Raw genomic sequence first — 17,026 nt, forward strand, 5'->3', positions numbered from 1 at the left:
GAAAATTTGAAACTAGCGGAGGCCATCTCTGCTTATCAACCATATGATATTATGGTTTATTGACACACACCCTAAAGCCTGCATGAAGCATGGTGCAAGGAGGATAGAAGGGAAAAAGAACAATCATCATGTATCTTAAATGGGAGATCAGTCCTATGCAGGTAATCCATATGGTGGAGGAGGTAACACAAGGTTTGGCACTTTACACTTTAGCTGTGCTCAGAAATGGCCATGAAAATTCTTTGTCTGGATAGCAAATAGGAGAGGACAGACTTAAGCGTCAGGCAATCTTTGAGATGAACACCGGTCTTCTACGTGCACTCTCACAGGACTGTGTGACACTGGAGCCGGGGTGGGGTGTGCTTGGCTGTATTTTGTTACAGTGCTGTTTTTTCCCATTTCACACATGAAGGGGATCACAATTATGTAGTGGCCTGGAGGACAGAGTTGCGAGAAGGCCAAGCCCAGAGACTGTCCTATCAGGACCCTGGCCCACTTCTCCAAAACTCGCTTGCCAAGTCACAGCGCCAGGACAAGAAGTTCAGGTTCTGGAGTGAGCCGCAAGGATGGAGTAACTTAAGTATGGATAATCAGTGGCCTCACCTTCCTACATGGTCATGTTACCTCAATCGATTTAGATACATATATGGCCCCTATCACTGTGGCACATGAACACCTCTAAAGTAGTTAAGCTTAAAAAACAATAGCCTCTCTCTCCTCTCATCACATACGATATTAAATACCATGAGCCTCCAGGTCCCTCGGAGGAGCATGGATCTGATCTACTAGTAGATCTACAGTAGATCTGAATAGCAGGTAGCAGGTGATTTGAACTGAGCTCTGGGGCCAGACTCATTGGCAAAGATCTGCCAGCAAAGGACAGATCTGCATTTAGATGGTCTCTCCTAAATAATATTTAATAATTAAACATTGTATTTATTTCAATTCAAGACAATATCTACCCTCCACAGGAAACCCTATAAACAACACTGTTAAGCAAGAAGGCTACCCAATATGCAGGACACCAGCCAAGTGTGTGTTTGGGTGTTCTAAATCCAAGCCCAGCATCTGCAACAAATTCCTAATGTAAAAGGTGAGGCTGCTCAGAACAGAAAACACCCTACAGTATTTAAAAAGCTTGCCAGTGATTTATATAACTTCCAAGTGAGCCACTCTCTGAAGGCTGTAAGGCTCACTTTGTAAGAGTTAGACTTTTGTTAAATCTCCCTGCATCAGATGGGAGGAACAGGGGCTGATTGGCCCAAAATCTTGTGTATTATAGTTGGGTACAATATCCCCAACTTTGTGCTCCACTTGTCTCCTTTCTCCTTGAGGACTTGTATAGCTATAATTCTTTGTATATCACTATTTTAATACCTATGTAAACAGTACTATGCTCTAGAATGGCTGTACTCACCACTTCTTTCTGTGGATCATAAAACCTGTGAAGCAGCTGGACCATTGTGCTCTTACCACATCCACCGCTGCCAACCAATGCCACCGTTTGTCCACAGTCAATTTTCAGAGTGAGACCTTTCAAAATCTTGTGGTAGTTAAAAAATAAAATGTAGAACAATCTCAAATTAATGAGATTCTGTCACTTAGGGTGACCAGAGGGCAAGTGTGAAAAATTGGGACAGGGGGTGAGGGGTAATAGGTGCCTATATAAGAAAAAGCCCCCAAAATCGGGACTGTCCCTATAAAATCGGGACATCTGGTCACCCTACTGTCACTAAATTCTGCCAGATTTATCCCTGCTACATTTTCAAAACCCACTCATTCTCATTGCAAATTCTGGCTCTGATCTTGTCTCATACCTCAACCACTGGACCCTGCCCTTCCTGACACCTCACATACTCTAATTTGTCCAGTGTTCTGCAGCAAAAAGTCATCTACTGTCATGATTCTGACGTCAGTCAGTCCCTCTTGAAGTCCTTCCATTGGCTCCTGTATGCCACCTGCATCACAGTCAAGCTCTTGGGCTCACCTTCAGGACCCTGCATAACTTTGCTTCTTCCAATCTCTCTTCTCTTGTCCTTTTTAGAGGCCACACCTTTCTTGCCTCCCTCAGCTCAAACATTCCATTGGCTGACAACCCCTTTTTACATTCTTCTCCAACACTCTTCTCCGTGCCTTCTTTTATGTTTCCTCTGTACGCATGGAACTCAAATCAACCGCCTGACTCCAATCTGCCGTGCTTCCATCCTGTCCTCTAAAGCACACAACTCTTTTAGCATAATACACAAGTAACATGCCATATTTCAAGTTGTAGTCACAGTGACTACAACACAGCACAGAATAGGTGTTTCTCCTACCTGGACATCTGGTCTTGAAGGGTAACTGAACTGTACATTATTAAATTCAAGTGTTCCCTTTATGTGATCGGATTGTGTCCATCTGAAGAAAAACTATCTATAGTGGGTTTCTGGGGAGTGGACAAAAATTAAAATTTAAGCAAATAATTTACAAATGCACAGTTGAGGGAGGGAGATATCATTATAGCCTGAATATTTCATATTTTTATTCTACTATTTAAAACATATTCCACACCACACCCGTTTTAGCATTGGGTAGTTTGCAATCTAAGGCTAGCTGCCATAGTTACTTTGCTTTGGTAACTGCATTCTGTTCTTTGTAATTTCCTTTTAAGAGCCTGAACATAATGTTTCTTTCTAAGCCAGTTTGGTCTTTTTCCATTTGGCAAACACTAATTTTTTCCTCCTTTATTTTTCAATGGAAATTACGATGGCTTTTTGCTTATTACTACTTTATTTTTCTATTGGCATCATTAGTGCTCTCATACAAAATAATAGCCCAATTATGAGGACAGGGTAGAAGGATCCATACCTGATCAATTATCTTGAAAACTTTAAAGGCAGCTCCTCTAGCAATAGAGAAAGTTTCAAAGTGTGGTGCTGCTGTGCCCAGGCAATAACTACTAAAAGTTACGCAGAAGAAAACCTAGAGGAGGAAGAAGTTGAAACCCACACTGAAAACAAATCCAAAATTAAAGGCTGGTCCTATAGTCTTGATTTAGGCAACACTCCCATTTATGACCATTGGAGCTATGCCTCAGAAAAGACCGCAGGATCAGCCCCAGCACTGCTGTGTCATTCACAAGACATTCCTAAGTATCAAAAGAATAAAGTTTAAACCTTGGAATGCCAGCACAATACCTTATAGTCTGGACCAATAGAAACTGAGAAGGATTTTTGGCAAAATTCTATGGAATTTCTACATAAGAAAGAAAGAAAATGATTATTTTTGTTTTCTATTCTACTTGCCTCTGTTGTAGTATATTTTAACACCAAATATTGTTAAAAAATACAAAAAGGCCGTTCAAAAATATTTATTGACCCATTAAAGTGAATGGCCTTTACCACTGCTAGATAAAGTTTTACAGAAAACTCAGAAAACCTGCAAACCACACTGTGAAAGTCCAACATATCTTTAGCTGACTACACCATAAACCTCACTATAACTCTGAGTTTTAAGGCAAGCAGTAAATAGAGTTCCAATTTTCCAAACAATTAAAGACTCCACATAGTCAAACTTTTAACTTTATTCTATAGAATATCCTTCAAATGAATAGAAACACAAGATGTGAGGAGTAAAAACAGCCACCCTACCTAACAGTAATTTGTGAGGAAGAATCTATTAGGCAAATTTCACCTCCTCTTCTGGTTGTGGAAAATCCATGAGCAGATTATGATTTTCTCTAATTTGTTATTTTAAATTATCTGATTATGTTTTCAATTAACTTCATTTACTGCTATTTAGTTGTGATTGGTCATATAGTCGCATGGTATTGTTTCTGTTCTCTGACTGCAGTTATTATAATCCTTGTGTCTGGTGTGAATGCTTTTGGAAAGTAAATTTAACATTCATCTTCTATGCACATTTGTGCCGGTAAAACAAACTGCATGAATGTTCATGGAAAACAAACACAGAAGAGACGCAAATATGGCGGAGACAAATTTTTATATAAATTCAAATTAATATCATGAAAGAAATCACTATTTGCCTCACTCTATTAGATAAGCATGTTAGCTGAAACAGCTATGACTGTGAAGTGCAAAACCAGGTGGATTTACGTCATCTTTATTTGATCTCAGAGTGAACACTTCACTGAGAAGAATGAAAAATTTACATCTGCTTTGTTGTTACATTAAAAAGACAACAGCAAACCAGTTATGTAGTGAAGATTCTCTTCTGCCTATCTAAATTCTTGTATTAGTGCCCATTACCCTGGTATCCAAACACAACTTCACAACCAAAAGGGCAAGGAACTTAATTTTAACTTATATTTTACAGAACACAACCAACTCTGCAGGAAGTTATAGAAAGAACCCAGCGCCTGAGCAGTTGTGGATTCTCCAAACATATGATATCTCTTGTCCCTGCCTATAGCCAACATGTCATATACTCAACATCCCTTCACAATGAAGTTAGTTTGTAGAAAGACACTGATGTTAAAATACGACACTTACAGCCAGGACAGTCCCAACTGAATAGCCAGTATTCTCATCAAGAATTAAGGTAGTTCCACACCAAAACCCAAACCCGTAGCATCCATTTATAATTAGGTACAAAAATCCAAGAGACAGCTTAGAAGCAATAGCCTTTTTTATACCAAGGTTTTTTGCTTCTCCTAGTTTACTTGTATATCTGTTAAAAAGACAAACATAGGTTAGTCATTGTGGCTGCAGACAAAGTCATAAATTAAAAAAGACATTAACTATTGAGAGTCAGACCTATTGATTTCCTGAGCTTGTTTTAGGGATCTATGCTGCCATAGGTTACACCCTTCAAAGAGGATATAGGTTCATATCCTAATGCAGGATCAGGCCTGAGTGGTTGACTCTACAGTAAATCATGTGGTCTTAAGACCCATCTTTATTTATTTCTGTGCTACTGCTAACAATTCCATCATCTCAAGCCATTTTGTTGTGTCTTTATGCATCTGGATTCCAGCACTGCCTTCAATAAGGACCCGATTGGATGGATTTGAGACTCTTCTTTTTTTTTACTCTGAAATTTAACTGGGTTTAAGCACATTAAACCGGCTGTAGCATTATCAGAATTTACATGTCATACATGATGTGCTCTGTACATGTGATCAATAGCTATCCTGTGTTTGTATCTCTTGTCTAAACTTCTCTAGTCATGTTAATCATTGAAATCTGACATTGTTACCCATATTGTATGTGATTCAAAGCCATCCAAAGTATGACATGTATTTAGAGTAAACAAATGGCACTAAACATGTGTTAGCTGCTTATTGTATCAGAGTTTTCATTTATAGATTCATAGATTCTAGGACTGGAAGGGACCTCGAGAGGTCATCAAGTCCAGTCCCCTGCCCGCATGGCAGGACCAAATACTTTCTAGACCATCCCTGATAGACATTTATCTAACCTACTCTTAAATATCTCCAGAGATGGAGATTCCACAACCTCCCTAGGCAATTTATTCCAGTGTTTAACCACCCTGACAGTTAGGAACTTTTTCCTAATGTCCAACCTAGACCTCCCTTGCTGCAGTTTAAGCCCATTGCTTCTTGTTCTATCCTCAGAGGCTAAGGTGAACAAGTTTTCTCCCTCCTCCTTATGACACCCTTTTAGATACCTGAAAACTGCTATCATGTCCCCTCTCAGTCTTCTCTTTTCCAAACTAAACAAACCCAATTCTTTCAGCCTTCCTTCATAGGTCATGTTCTCAAGACCTTTAATCATTCTTGTTGCTCTTCTCTGGACCCTTTCCAATTTCTCCACATCTTTCTTGAAATGCGGTGCCCAGAACTGGACACAATACTCCAGCTGAGGCCTAACCAGAGCAGAGTACAGCGGAAGAATGACTTCTCGTGTCTTGCTCACAACACACCTGTTAATGCATCCCAGAATCATGTTTGCTTTTTTTGCAACAGCATCACACTGTTGACTCATATTTAGCTTGTGGTCCACTATAACCCCTAGATCCCTTTCTGCCATACTCCTTCCTAGACAGTCTCTTCCCATTCTGTATGTGTGAAACTGATTTTTTCCACTCTAACATATGAATAAAACCTACTAGATTTGGTAGGAGAATAGTTCTCTTTCCTATCATCTTCTGATGAGCCTAGTGGCAGCTTTTTTTGTTATTAATAAAGACAACACAATGTTTATCTGGATAATTTACTTGTTAAAATGAAGAGATTTTCTAATATAAATTAATATTAGAAAGTTTCTCCATTTTTAAAGATAAAACAATTTGAATTGGCCTAAATATATCTATGTCCCTGTCTATCTGTGCAAAGAAACTATTTTTTTTTAAATCAGGCATTTTTCTTTTAGTTTATTTTCTTTTCATGAACCATGCTCTTAGCAATTGTGAACAGCTGTTAAACTCCTACTAAAGGAAAGCTAACACTTAAAATGTAATTTGGTAATTTAGAGATCAAAATGTACATTTATTCACACATAAGAATAAGACACAGGATTTCACTAGTGGAAATCTGAGCTTTTCGGTAACTGTAATTTTGGCAAGTATATAGCAAAAACGGTTTCCATGAAATTGCCTTTTGTTACATATTAATCTTTAAAATCTTGCCTACCTTAGAACAAAATGCTGCTGATAGTACTATGAGGGGGCTTGTGGATAGGATCACAAGTGTAAATTTCCGTCCCTTCACAAAGCCAATCATTATGCCTACTGTGAACATTGACATGTTTTGAAATAGCTGAGTGAATTTGTCTCCAATGCCATCATTGATTAATTAATGTCTCGGGGGGGGGGGGGAGCAATTTTTTCAGCTGAAGATAGTTTAGAGTAATATGTATATTATCTCTATTTCTCTCTCATTTTTATTAGGGCTGTCAAGCGATTAAAAAAATAATCATCATTAATCGTGCTGTTAAACAATAGAATACTATTTACTTAAATATTTTTGGATGTTTTCTACATTTTCAAATGTATTCATTTCAATTGCAACAGAGAATACAAAGTGTACAGTGCTCACTTTATATTCTTGATGACAAATATTTGCACTGTAAAAAAACAAAATAAATGGTATTTTTCAATTCAAGTACTGTAGTGCAATCTCTTTGTCATGAAAGTTGACCTTATAAAAATAGAATTATGTACAAAAATAAATTCATTCAAAAACAAAACAATGTAAAACTTTAGAGCCTCCAAGTCCACTCAGTCCTACTTCTTGTTCAGCCAATCGCTCAGACAAACAAGTCTGTTTACATTTGCAGGAGATAATGCTGCCTACTTCTGGTTTACAATGTCACCTGAAAGTGAGAACAGGCATTTTCATGGCACGTTTGAAGCCAGCATTGCAAGGTATTTACATGCCAGATATTCTAAACATTCATATGTCCCTTCATGCTTCGGCCACTGATCCAGAGGACATGCTTCCATGCTGGCGACACGTTAAAAAATGTGTTAATTAAATTTATGACTGAACTCCTTGGGGAGGAATTGTATGTCCCCTGCTCTGTTTTACCCATATTCTGCCTATATTTCATGTTATAGCAGTCTCAGATGATGACCCAACACATGTTGTTGATTTTAAGAACACTTTCACTGCAGATTTGACAAAACACAAAGAAGGTACCAATGTGAGATTTCTAAAAATAGCTCCAGCACTCGACCCAAATTTTTAAGAATCTGAAGTGCCGTCCAAAATCTGAGGGATGAGGTGTGGACCGTGCCTTCAGAAATCTTAAAAGAGCAACACTCTGATGTGGAAACTTTAGAACCTGAACCATCAAAAAAGAAAATCAACCTTCTGCTGGTGGCACCTGACTCAGATGATGAAAATGAACATGTGTCGGTCCGCACTGTATTGGATCATTATTGAGCAGAACCCATCATCAGCATGGAAGCTTTCAAGTTTTAAAGCTAATTGTAGTGTAATTTTTGATAATGGCTGCAGAGCGCTGGGACCAGGCCAGGAGCAGAGCCTGAGTTTATCCCTAAAATAAAACTTATTCCTGGAACTGCATCCCTTCACCAATAGCTCCTGTTTCCTAAGTCCTTGCATCCATAAGACCTCCAAAAATCTTAGAACAGAGGTGGACTGACCCCCGGTCCTATCAGTCTTATGAGGATGGGCTACCCTGTCACATTAGCCTTCTCACTCTATATGGCCTTGGAATACCAGAGATTCCCAAAGAGATAGGAAAAAGGGATTTAATGGTTTGTCCTTACTCCTCTTCTTGGATTAGCTGATTTCATTAAGTGTTTAAACCAACCAACAAACATGGGGGGAGGGAAGGGGGAGATTCTAGCCAACTTTCTCCAAAACAGATGAATTGCAAGAATATAAACTGCTTGTGGTATATTAGTTTCACCCAAAAAGATAGACTCTTGGTCAACATAAATAATTTTCGGGAGGTCTATAGACTGTTTTATACAGGATGTCACAATAAATGATCACAGTGGTTCCCTCTGACCTTGGAATCAGTGAATCTATAGTGAAAATAGAGCCTGCATCTTTAAGACCATAAGTTCAGCTCCTTCCTATAGAAGTTTTCAGACAGCTTGCACCTATGTCTGGATCTTGCTGGTCTGCAGGGATTAGTTCCCAGGGTTGTATTCTACTTTAAGTTGTTAAATACTATTATTTGGCAGACTGCTAGTTAAAGACAGACTGCTAAACACATTCATGTTATTGATAATACACCTAACAATTACTCTAGACATTTTAAACAGAAAAAACAAGTGCAGGGTACCTTCTTGAACCATTAGAGGTCACTGTTGTGTATGTAATGCCAACTTGCTTACACATTTCTTGCAAACACTACAGCATGGTTGTGCTCAGAAAAGTGACTGTATAAACTGCCCCACTTTTACTCTACAGATCTGGCCCCCGTAGATCTAGCTACTCTTACTGCAACAGAGCTACCCAATACAACATTGGGATGTGAGTTGGACGGTCTTCAGGCTTATGCACAACCTACAGAATTGTTAACTGAGTCCCATATTTCAGATGGTGCCAAAAATAATACAGTTGGACCCTTGATCTCAGTTTTAATTTGTGAAGCTGGTAGCTAGAAAAAACACCTTAATTGTAAATTGGTGATTTGATATTACTGAAAAACAATAGCCCCCACAATGTCAATGTTAGAGTCACTTATCATAATATGGGCACACTCCAATACCTCAATTATAAATGAGCCAAGGTAGCCTTCACTGGGGCACACTGGGCAGATTTCTACTTGCACCCACTGAGGCCAATAGGGTTGCATATATGTAACTGAGAGCCACATTTAGCACAGAGCATTTGGCAAGGCCACCAAACAAAGCTATCAGCAATACCCTCTGTCACAGCTGTCTCAGTAATCAGATGGGAAACTCATCTAATTGTCAAGTATCAAAGGGGTAGCCGTATTAGTCTGGATCTGTAAAAGCAGCAAATAGTCCTGTGGCACCTTTTGCTGCTCGTCTAATTGTGTGGAGAAACAGCATATCCTTCAATAGAGGGAGCTGGTATTTCTAACAAAAGATTGATAGCTACTTTAATTTCTGGCTGAATTGCTCTGACCAGCTCATTTCAAAACACACACTTTCCTCTGGCCCTGGTTACAAGGCAGGGGGCTTGCAGAAATAGAAAATGCTACTACCATTAACTTCTTGCTACTAGTCCTGTCCTCTGTGTTCTCTCATTCTTTTCTAATGAGTCATCCACTTTTTATTACTGGAATGAAAATGCTTTAATACTTTTGTTCCAACCTTTTTCTTTTTATTTATGCCAAACATGCTCCCAGTAAGGCAGTTCGGTATAACACAAGGCAGATTTTGATCCCACCAGTGCACCCAATATTTGCATCACAGGATGCTGTTCGTAAGATCCCAGAGATTTTTTGGGGGTCCCTGAATTCCCTGCATCTCATTAGATTATTGTCCATTCCACAGCTGTAATAATCTGGAGCCAAGACTGTCAGAAGCAAACTTATGGCACACCATTAGGGTACCCCCTTGCGTCAGGGTGTGATGTTTCAGGAATATTAGCCTCTAGAGCCTCCTGCAGGTCTTCAGTCTGTACACAATTCAGCCCTCCAACTGAGAAGCATCTAAGTCCAACCCCTTTCAGGGCAACACAAACTCAGACCAGCATCCAAAGTTTCTCAACAAATCTACCCTTTTCTGGACTCTGTCTTCAGTCGCCTTCCTCCAATACCAGAGGAGACTTTCTGAGATGTGTGGCTTTCCTACACACCCAACTCCTTTACAGGAGTCCCTCTTTTCTCTGTGGTTCTTCCCTTCACAGTGAACTTTCTCCCTCTTTTATGAGGGCCAGGTGTCCATTAAGTATCACTTACTGCCCCTTAGTTCTTTTCTTCTGGCTGAGAAGCAATTAGCTAATTATTGTTTGCAGTATTGAAGAATAACCCTGTGTAGCTGATAAGCTTGTCTCTTTCACCACCAGAAGTTGGTCCAATAAAATATATTACCTCACCCACCTTGTCTCTCTATTAATTAATTATGGCACAGGTGTAATAGATATGACTAATAACTCCTTCCCATCACATTGACTCATTAAAAAACTCCTCATCGTGCCTGCCAAATCATTTCATCTTAAAACCTCCCATTCTCTACACAACCCAAATACTGGTTTGCATGCTGGGTATTTCCATGGGGGCTTGAGGGAGGTGGACTCTTTCTCACCAGATGATGAAGTTTCTCTGGAGATGCTAAGCCTGGAGGGCGCAGTAGCCTCTGTGTCCCTAAAGAGTTTCTCTCTCTGAAGGCTGGAGAAGAAAATCTGTGTAGAGAGGTCACTGACATGAGGAAATCACAATTTAAATTAGCCATTAAAGAACAACTGGTGATTAATTCTGTCTTGTAACTCCCCCTGCAATTTTATTATTGAGTAAAAATAATGTCAAAATATTTGTGATGTTGTTTTGTTTTGTGGTGTTTTTTTTGGTAACAAAGTTAATGATTTGATTCAGGGTTAAGATGTTTTTTAATCCATTTGCCAGTTACTAATTAGAACAATAAACAAGTGAATAGTTAAATATATTATAAAAGTCAGAATGTCTCAGGCTGGAGGAGCTGGCATTAAAGTGTCCTAAATGAATTAATACTTTTAGATTGAACTCTGAGTTGATAATTGGTTTCCTCACAATAACAAAATGTGGAGTTACAAAACTGCAGAATATCATCCACTGTAGTTCTTCTCTTTCCTCAGGAATCTCGGACATTTCCTGGATTGGGGATGCCTGGGGAGTTCTCAGGAAAGCACCACTCTCATTTATTTAGACTAAAAACATCTCCTTGATTTATGGCAATTTTAAAATATTTTCAACTATCTGCTGAAGAATTAAAAGGCAGTGAGAAGTTTGTGGGTTTTCTTTAGGAGGTGGGTAAGAGTGGAGTTTTATTTAATACTAGCTGCTAATCTCTTGCTGCCTTTCATTAAATGATGAAAATGGGATTTAGACAACCTCTGGGAGGGGATGCAATCCAGCATCACTAACTCTGGTTCTTGCTAGAACACCAGCTTTGCTTCCTGATTTATATACGTTAGTGCAGGGCTGATTCAAGCACATCCATGGCCCCCTGAGAATCACCTCAGGTTTATCCCCTCCTTCCGATGTAATAATTTTTTCCTCCTGCCTCTGGGATTATACTTAAAACTGTATGTTGACTGAAATAAAAAGCTACTATTTTGGGTGCGGAAATGGGCTGGCAGGGAGGCTGAGAGAAGGCCAGCTGAGGGACATGTACAAAAGTGCAGCATTGAGCAAGCTGTGGGGTTGAAGGTGCAGAGAAACGTTGTGGAGAGAAGGGAGGAAGCAGCAGGAGCACAAAGCAGCAGGCAGCTCTAAGTGGCAGGGCAGTGCCAGAAGTGAGGGAAGGGAACTGCCACAATAAGGCAACAGGTCCCGTCAGGTGTAGAGGACAAAAGTGACAGGGGACCCAGAAGGAATCTTCTTACCTGAGCAGCAGGAGCCACTTGGGCAGAGGTTGGCTCAAATCATGAAGTTCTTGAGGTCAGCAGGTGACAGGAAGGTTGAGGAGGAGGAGGGGGGGGGGTCACAGAAAACCCCAGTGGAGGCAGGAGATGTGCAGCAGGTGGGGGGGAAGTGCAAAGGAAGCCCTGGTTAGCGGTAGCGAATCAGCCTTGCAAAGGGGCCAGAGGAAGCCCCATTTGGGGACAGGAAAGCAGCTCCATGAAAAAAATGAGACCAGCTCAGGGGAATAACCTGCTGTGAAGGAGCAGAGCAGTATCCTCAAGGGAGGAGGGGCCCTAGATCAAGCCCAACCAGGGTCTGCAGACCCCTGTCAGAAAGGGTCTGGTAAAAGGCTGTGATTGGGCAGGAACAGCCACCAGGAGGGGGTGGGAAAACTCCTCAGCCAAGGGCTACAATAGCAGCATCAGGCAAGGCACCTGGGAGGCAGGAGCCACAGCCTCTTCCTTTCTCCTTGACCCCCTTTTATTCCTCTTAAATCTTCCTTTTCATTTATATCCCACCAGTTGTGCGCGTGTGGCTCGGCTGGTGCCCCAGTGCTGGGGAGTGGCAAAATCTAGCCAGAAGGGTTTTGAGTCTTCGAGATACAGCGAGAGGTTCAGCTCAGCTTGCTCACACTGTCCCTTTGCATGCAGTACAGAGGGGGAAAATGAGGAGCAGGAGCAGAACACTCTTTCTCACTGCCTCCCTGTGAGGGGTCCTTCCCACCCCAGGTGCAGCCTGTCACCAGTGCATCTGTAGCTTCTGACACACAGTCTAGTACTGATCCTGCAAGATCTAACAAAATAACCAGTTCTTCAACCTATGTCAATCTCCCTGTTGTTCCCCTAGACTCACTTGTTAATGGCATTTTTACAATTTCCTGTAGAGACCACATGAAGGTCAAGGGGAGCTTTATGACAAAGGCCGACACACTCTCATGCTTCTAAAAGCTGGAACCGAACTAACCCATTGCTCACCACTGCTGTCACTGAATGGAGAAACTCACAGCCACGTGATCCAAAGAAAACAAGGCTTCTTACTAATATGCAGCCTTCTGACATCTCTCTTCCCAGTCATTGGGTGACCAACAATTCCCATCAGAGATTTTCTCTCTTTTTTTCAATCTTTCCCCATAAAGCTTTCCCCAAAGGTCATTATTCACTGCATGTGGAAATGCCGGGTAGAACTTTGTCAATCGCTTTTAGCTGCAGGACTAAAGACCCAACCACTCCCAGTCTTTATTCAGGCCTAATCTGATGGTATCCAGTTTGCAAATTAATTCCAGTTCTGCAGCTTCACGTAGGGTGACCAGAGGGCAAGTGTGAAAAATCGGGACAGGGGGTGGGGGGTAATAGGTGCCTATATAAGAAAAAAACCCCAAAATCGTGACTGTCCCTATAAAATCGGGACATCTGGTCACCCTAGCTTCACGTTGGAGTCCATTTTTAAGTGAAGCTGCAGAACTGGAATTGATTTGCAAACTCGATACCATCAGATTAGGCCTGAATAAAGACTGGGAGTGGTTGGGTCATTACAAAACCTAAACTTAATTTCCCCAATAGTAATTTGTCTCTACTGTTACTCACACCTTTTTGTCAACTGTCTGTAATGGGCCACTCTCTTACCACTTCAAAAGTTGTTTTTCCTCCCTTGGTATCCTGCTGTTAATTGATTTATCTTGTTAGATTGACCTCACACTTGGTAAAGCAACCCCCATCCTTCCATGTATTTATACTGCTCCTGTATTTTTCACTTTCCGGTTTGACAGCCCCTGATTAGGCCCTGATAAGGGCCTAATCACATCAGCCATACCATCAGGGGCTCGTTCACCTGCACATCTACCAATGTGATATATGCCATCATGTGCCAGCAATGCCCCTTTGCCATGTACATTGGCCAAACCGGACAGTCTCTACACAAAAGAATTAATGGACACAAATCTGACATCAGGAATCATAATACTCAAAAACCAGTGGGAGAACACTTTAACCTATCTGGCCATTCAATGACAGACCTGAGGGTGGCTATCTTACAACAGAAAAACTTCAAAAACAGACTCCAACGAGAGACTGCTGAGCTGGAATTGATATGCAAACTAGACACAATCAACTCAGGATTGAATAAGGACTGGGAATGGCTGAGCCATTACAAACATTGAATCTATCTCCTCTTGTAAGTATTCTCACACTTCTTATCAAACTGTCTGTACTGAGCTATCTTGATTATCACTTCAAAAGTTTTATTCTCTTACTTAATTGGCCTCTCAGAGTTGGTAAGACAACTCCCACCTGTTCATGCTCTCTGTATGTGTGTATATATATCTCCTCAATATATATTTCACTCTATATGCATCCGAAGAAGTGGGCTGTAGCCCACGAAAGCTTATGCTCTAATAAATTTGTTAGTCTCTAAGGTGCCACAAGTACTCCTGTTCTTTATGACAATAAGAGATTACGCTGAGACAAAAACTACATTAAGATGGGGTTAAGGTTGAGAGTTCATAGCAGTAATTTAGGGTAAAATACTTTATAGGGATGTTGTAATTGTCCTCAAAACAAGCAATAGAAACTCAAGAAAGTCATAGTTAAAGTTCCATTTTAAAAAAATCAAAACCTGTTAAAAGTGTGGAAATCCTCAGGTAAGGCACTCAAGCAATCTTACTTTGTCCTGATTAAACTGATTATTAAAGACATTAGATTTTTCTTTATTTTGAACTCATGGGATATGGTGGTCCTAAGCAGCTCCCGTAGAGGGAGAATCCTCCCATAGCCAGTTGTGGTTCCTTTATGTCCCCTATATGCCACTAGAGTGGCGTACAGGAGCTGGGATCAGAATTGGGCTTCATGTTTTTGTTGAGTACTTTATAGGTGCTATGTGTTTGTGGGATGGCTGAGTGGAGAATGAAAATATGCGACTTTCTAGGCAAAGCTGTATTTTTTTTGGAAGAAGGAAAGTCTGTGGGCAAAGAAATGAGACCACACGAGAGGCTCTGATTTTGTGGCCGGAAACGCTTTTTGAAGATTTAGGGTTGAATTCTGCAGCCTTTTATTATGCAATTTCCCATTAAAGCCAAGGGACAAATTCTGGGCTCCTTACATTTCCTCCATCCCCATCATGAAATGAACTAGCTTGGCTATTTAAGTGCAGGGAATAGGACCTTTTCCCAGGAGGGCTGGTCATCAGGGCTTACATACAAGAGGTAGCACTGGTTTAACTAATTGTACAATCCCATCCAACCCCCTGGGTACATACTCAGGCAGCTGCCCTGACCATACTGTTATTTTTAGGAGCTAGCTCAAGCACAGCTAGCATGTGTACATCTACTCGAGCTGGGAATCACCCCTCGCAGCTGCTGTATAGATGTGCTCTGTATGGGTAACTAACATCACATTGGCACGTGTTCACATGACATCTGTGTGTGATGGTTTACGCAACTGACCAGACTGAATAGACAACTTGTAATAACAAAGGTTAATTACTTTCTTAAGATCCTATGCATGATTAAAAGAATCCACTGAAAAAATGTAGGAATTTCCTATGATTCATCAAACCGTTTGCTCCCTTCCCACCTGTTCATCACTAGCCAACTTTTGTTTATTTACAAAACTTTTTCAATGTGTATACCTCTGCAAAAGCGATTATGTCTGCTTCACAAGGATGTATCAGACATTTACTTGTAACAAGCAAGCTCATGAATACATTTATATAGTAGGAACATTTAAAATGATTACTAAAATGTAATTAATTACTATGGATGCAGAAAGATTTTATTAGTGTCAAGTCACGCTGCCATGTCATGAAACTGAATGCATGAATGAAAAACAATTGCAAATGTTATTTAAAAGGTGGTGGGGAGGAATGAAAAACATAACAGTGGAAAACCCCTAAAAGGATTGGTACGCAGGTATGGAAAACGTTGCTTCAGGTCTCAAAGTGTTTGTGAAATAAGAAAGTGGAAAAAAAATAGTAATGTGAGTCTTAATAGGGAACCCTGTTTATTCCAACTAAAACTACTTTACCAAGTATTAAAAGTAAATCACATAACAGAGGTCTCTTCACTTCACTCTTGCATCATAAAAGTGACCCATTAAATTTTTGTTTTCATGCTCACTGTTGCCGATGTGTTATGCACTTCATTTATAGTAAATAAAACACTAAGCCCATTAATACTGCATAAATTGATAGTGGTTTGATCCAGTTTCCTCTGAAGCAACAAAAACTAAATTGCCAGGTGTGTTCATATGAATAGCAGATATGAAAATGAGAATTCTACTTATCACCTGAGGGGAAGGTTCATAAGAACGGGCAAGTGGTGGGTAAGAATTGTCACAGAAGCCGTTTGTTTTAAACAGAAGTTTTACTTAAATTGTTCAAAGATCAAAATAATGTCCCACCAGCACACCCAAGAGAAAAAAAAATCTATATCCCAGGCTCTCTGGTTATTCACTCTGTCATTCTTGTAAAATGTTCTGGGCGCTACTGCTGCTGTAATCTACAATACCTTTCCCATTTTATATACTCAATAACAATAACTCTGCTTTTCAGAGCTTTACTCCTGCATCTACCCCTCCAAAAACCAGGGAACTGATTTCTCCTCATCTTAGAAATACTCACCAACAGCATGCCTGTAAAATGTGTGAAACCATTTATTCCCTATTGTGCTTGGGGTCTGAGTCCCATTTTGTTGTTGTTGTTGTTTTTTTGTTCCAAGGTGGACCCCAAAGACTATTTCTAGAGGCTGGTATTCTGACCCAGCAATCCCTTCCTGGCATACCAGACATTCAACACCTGCTCCCCTTTTAATGTACTGCTTCCTCCCATAATTACAGACAGGTACAAAACTTTACCACCTCGCTATCTACCCTCTTTTCCAGATCATTTATGAATACACCTCTACCCTGATATAACGCGACCCAATATAACATGAATTTGGATATAACGCGGTAAAGCAGTGCTCCAGGGGGGCGGGGCTGCACGCTCCGGCGGATCAAAGCAAGTTCGATATAACGTGGTTTCACCTATAACGCGGTACGATTTTTTGGCTCCCAAGGACAGCGTTATATCGGGGTAGAGGTGTA

At 40.5% G+C, this 17,026-nt stretch overlaps 1 pseudogene; it reads right to left on the reverse strand.

Annotated features, from left to right (window-relative positions):
• LOC135873828 (ATP-binding cassette sub-family B member 5-like) overlaps window positions 1–17,026 on the reverse strand; it is a 37,515-nt pseudogene that overhangs the window by 11,746 nt on the left and 8,743 nt on the right.

This window comes from Emys orbicularis, chromosome 2, assembly GCF_028017835.1.
Source record: "Emys orbicularis isolate rEmyOrb1 chromosome 2, rEmyOrb1.hap1, whole genome shotgun sequence".
In the NCBI taxonomy this organism is placed as follows: domain Eukaryota; kingdom Metazoa; phylum Chordata; order Testudines; family Emydidae; genus Emys; species Emys orbicularis.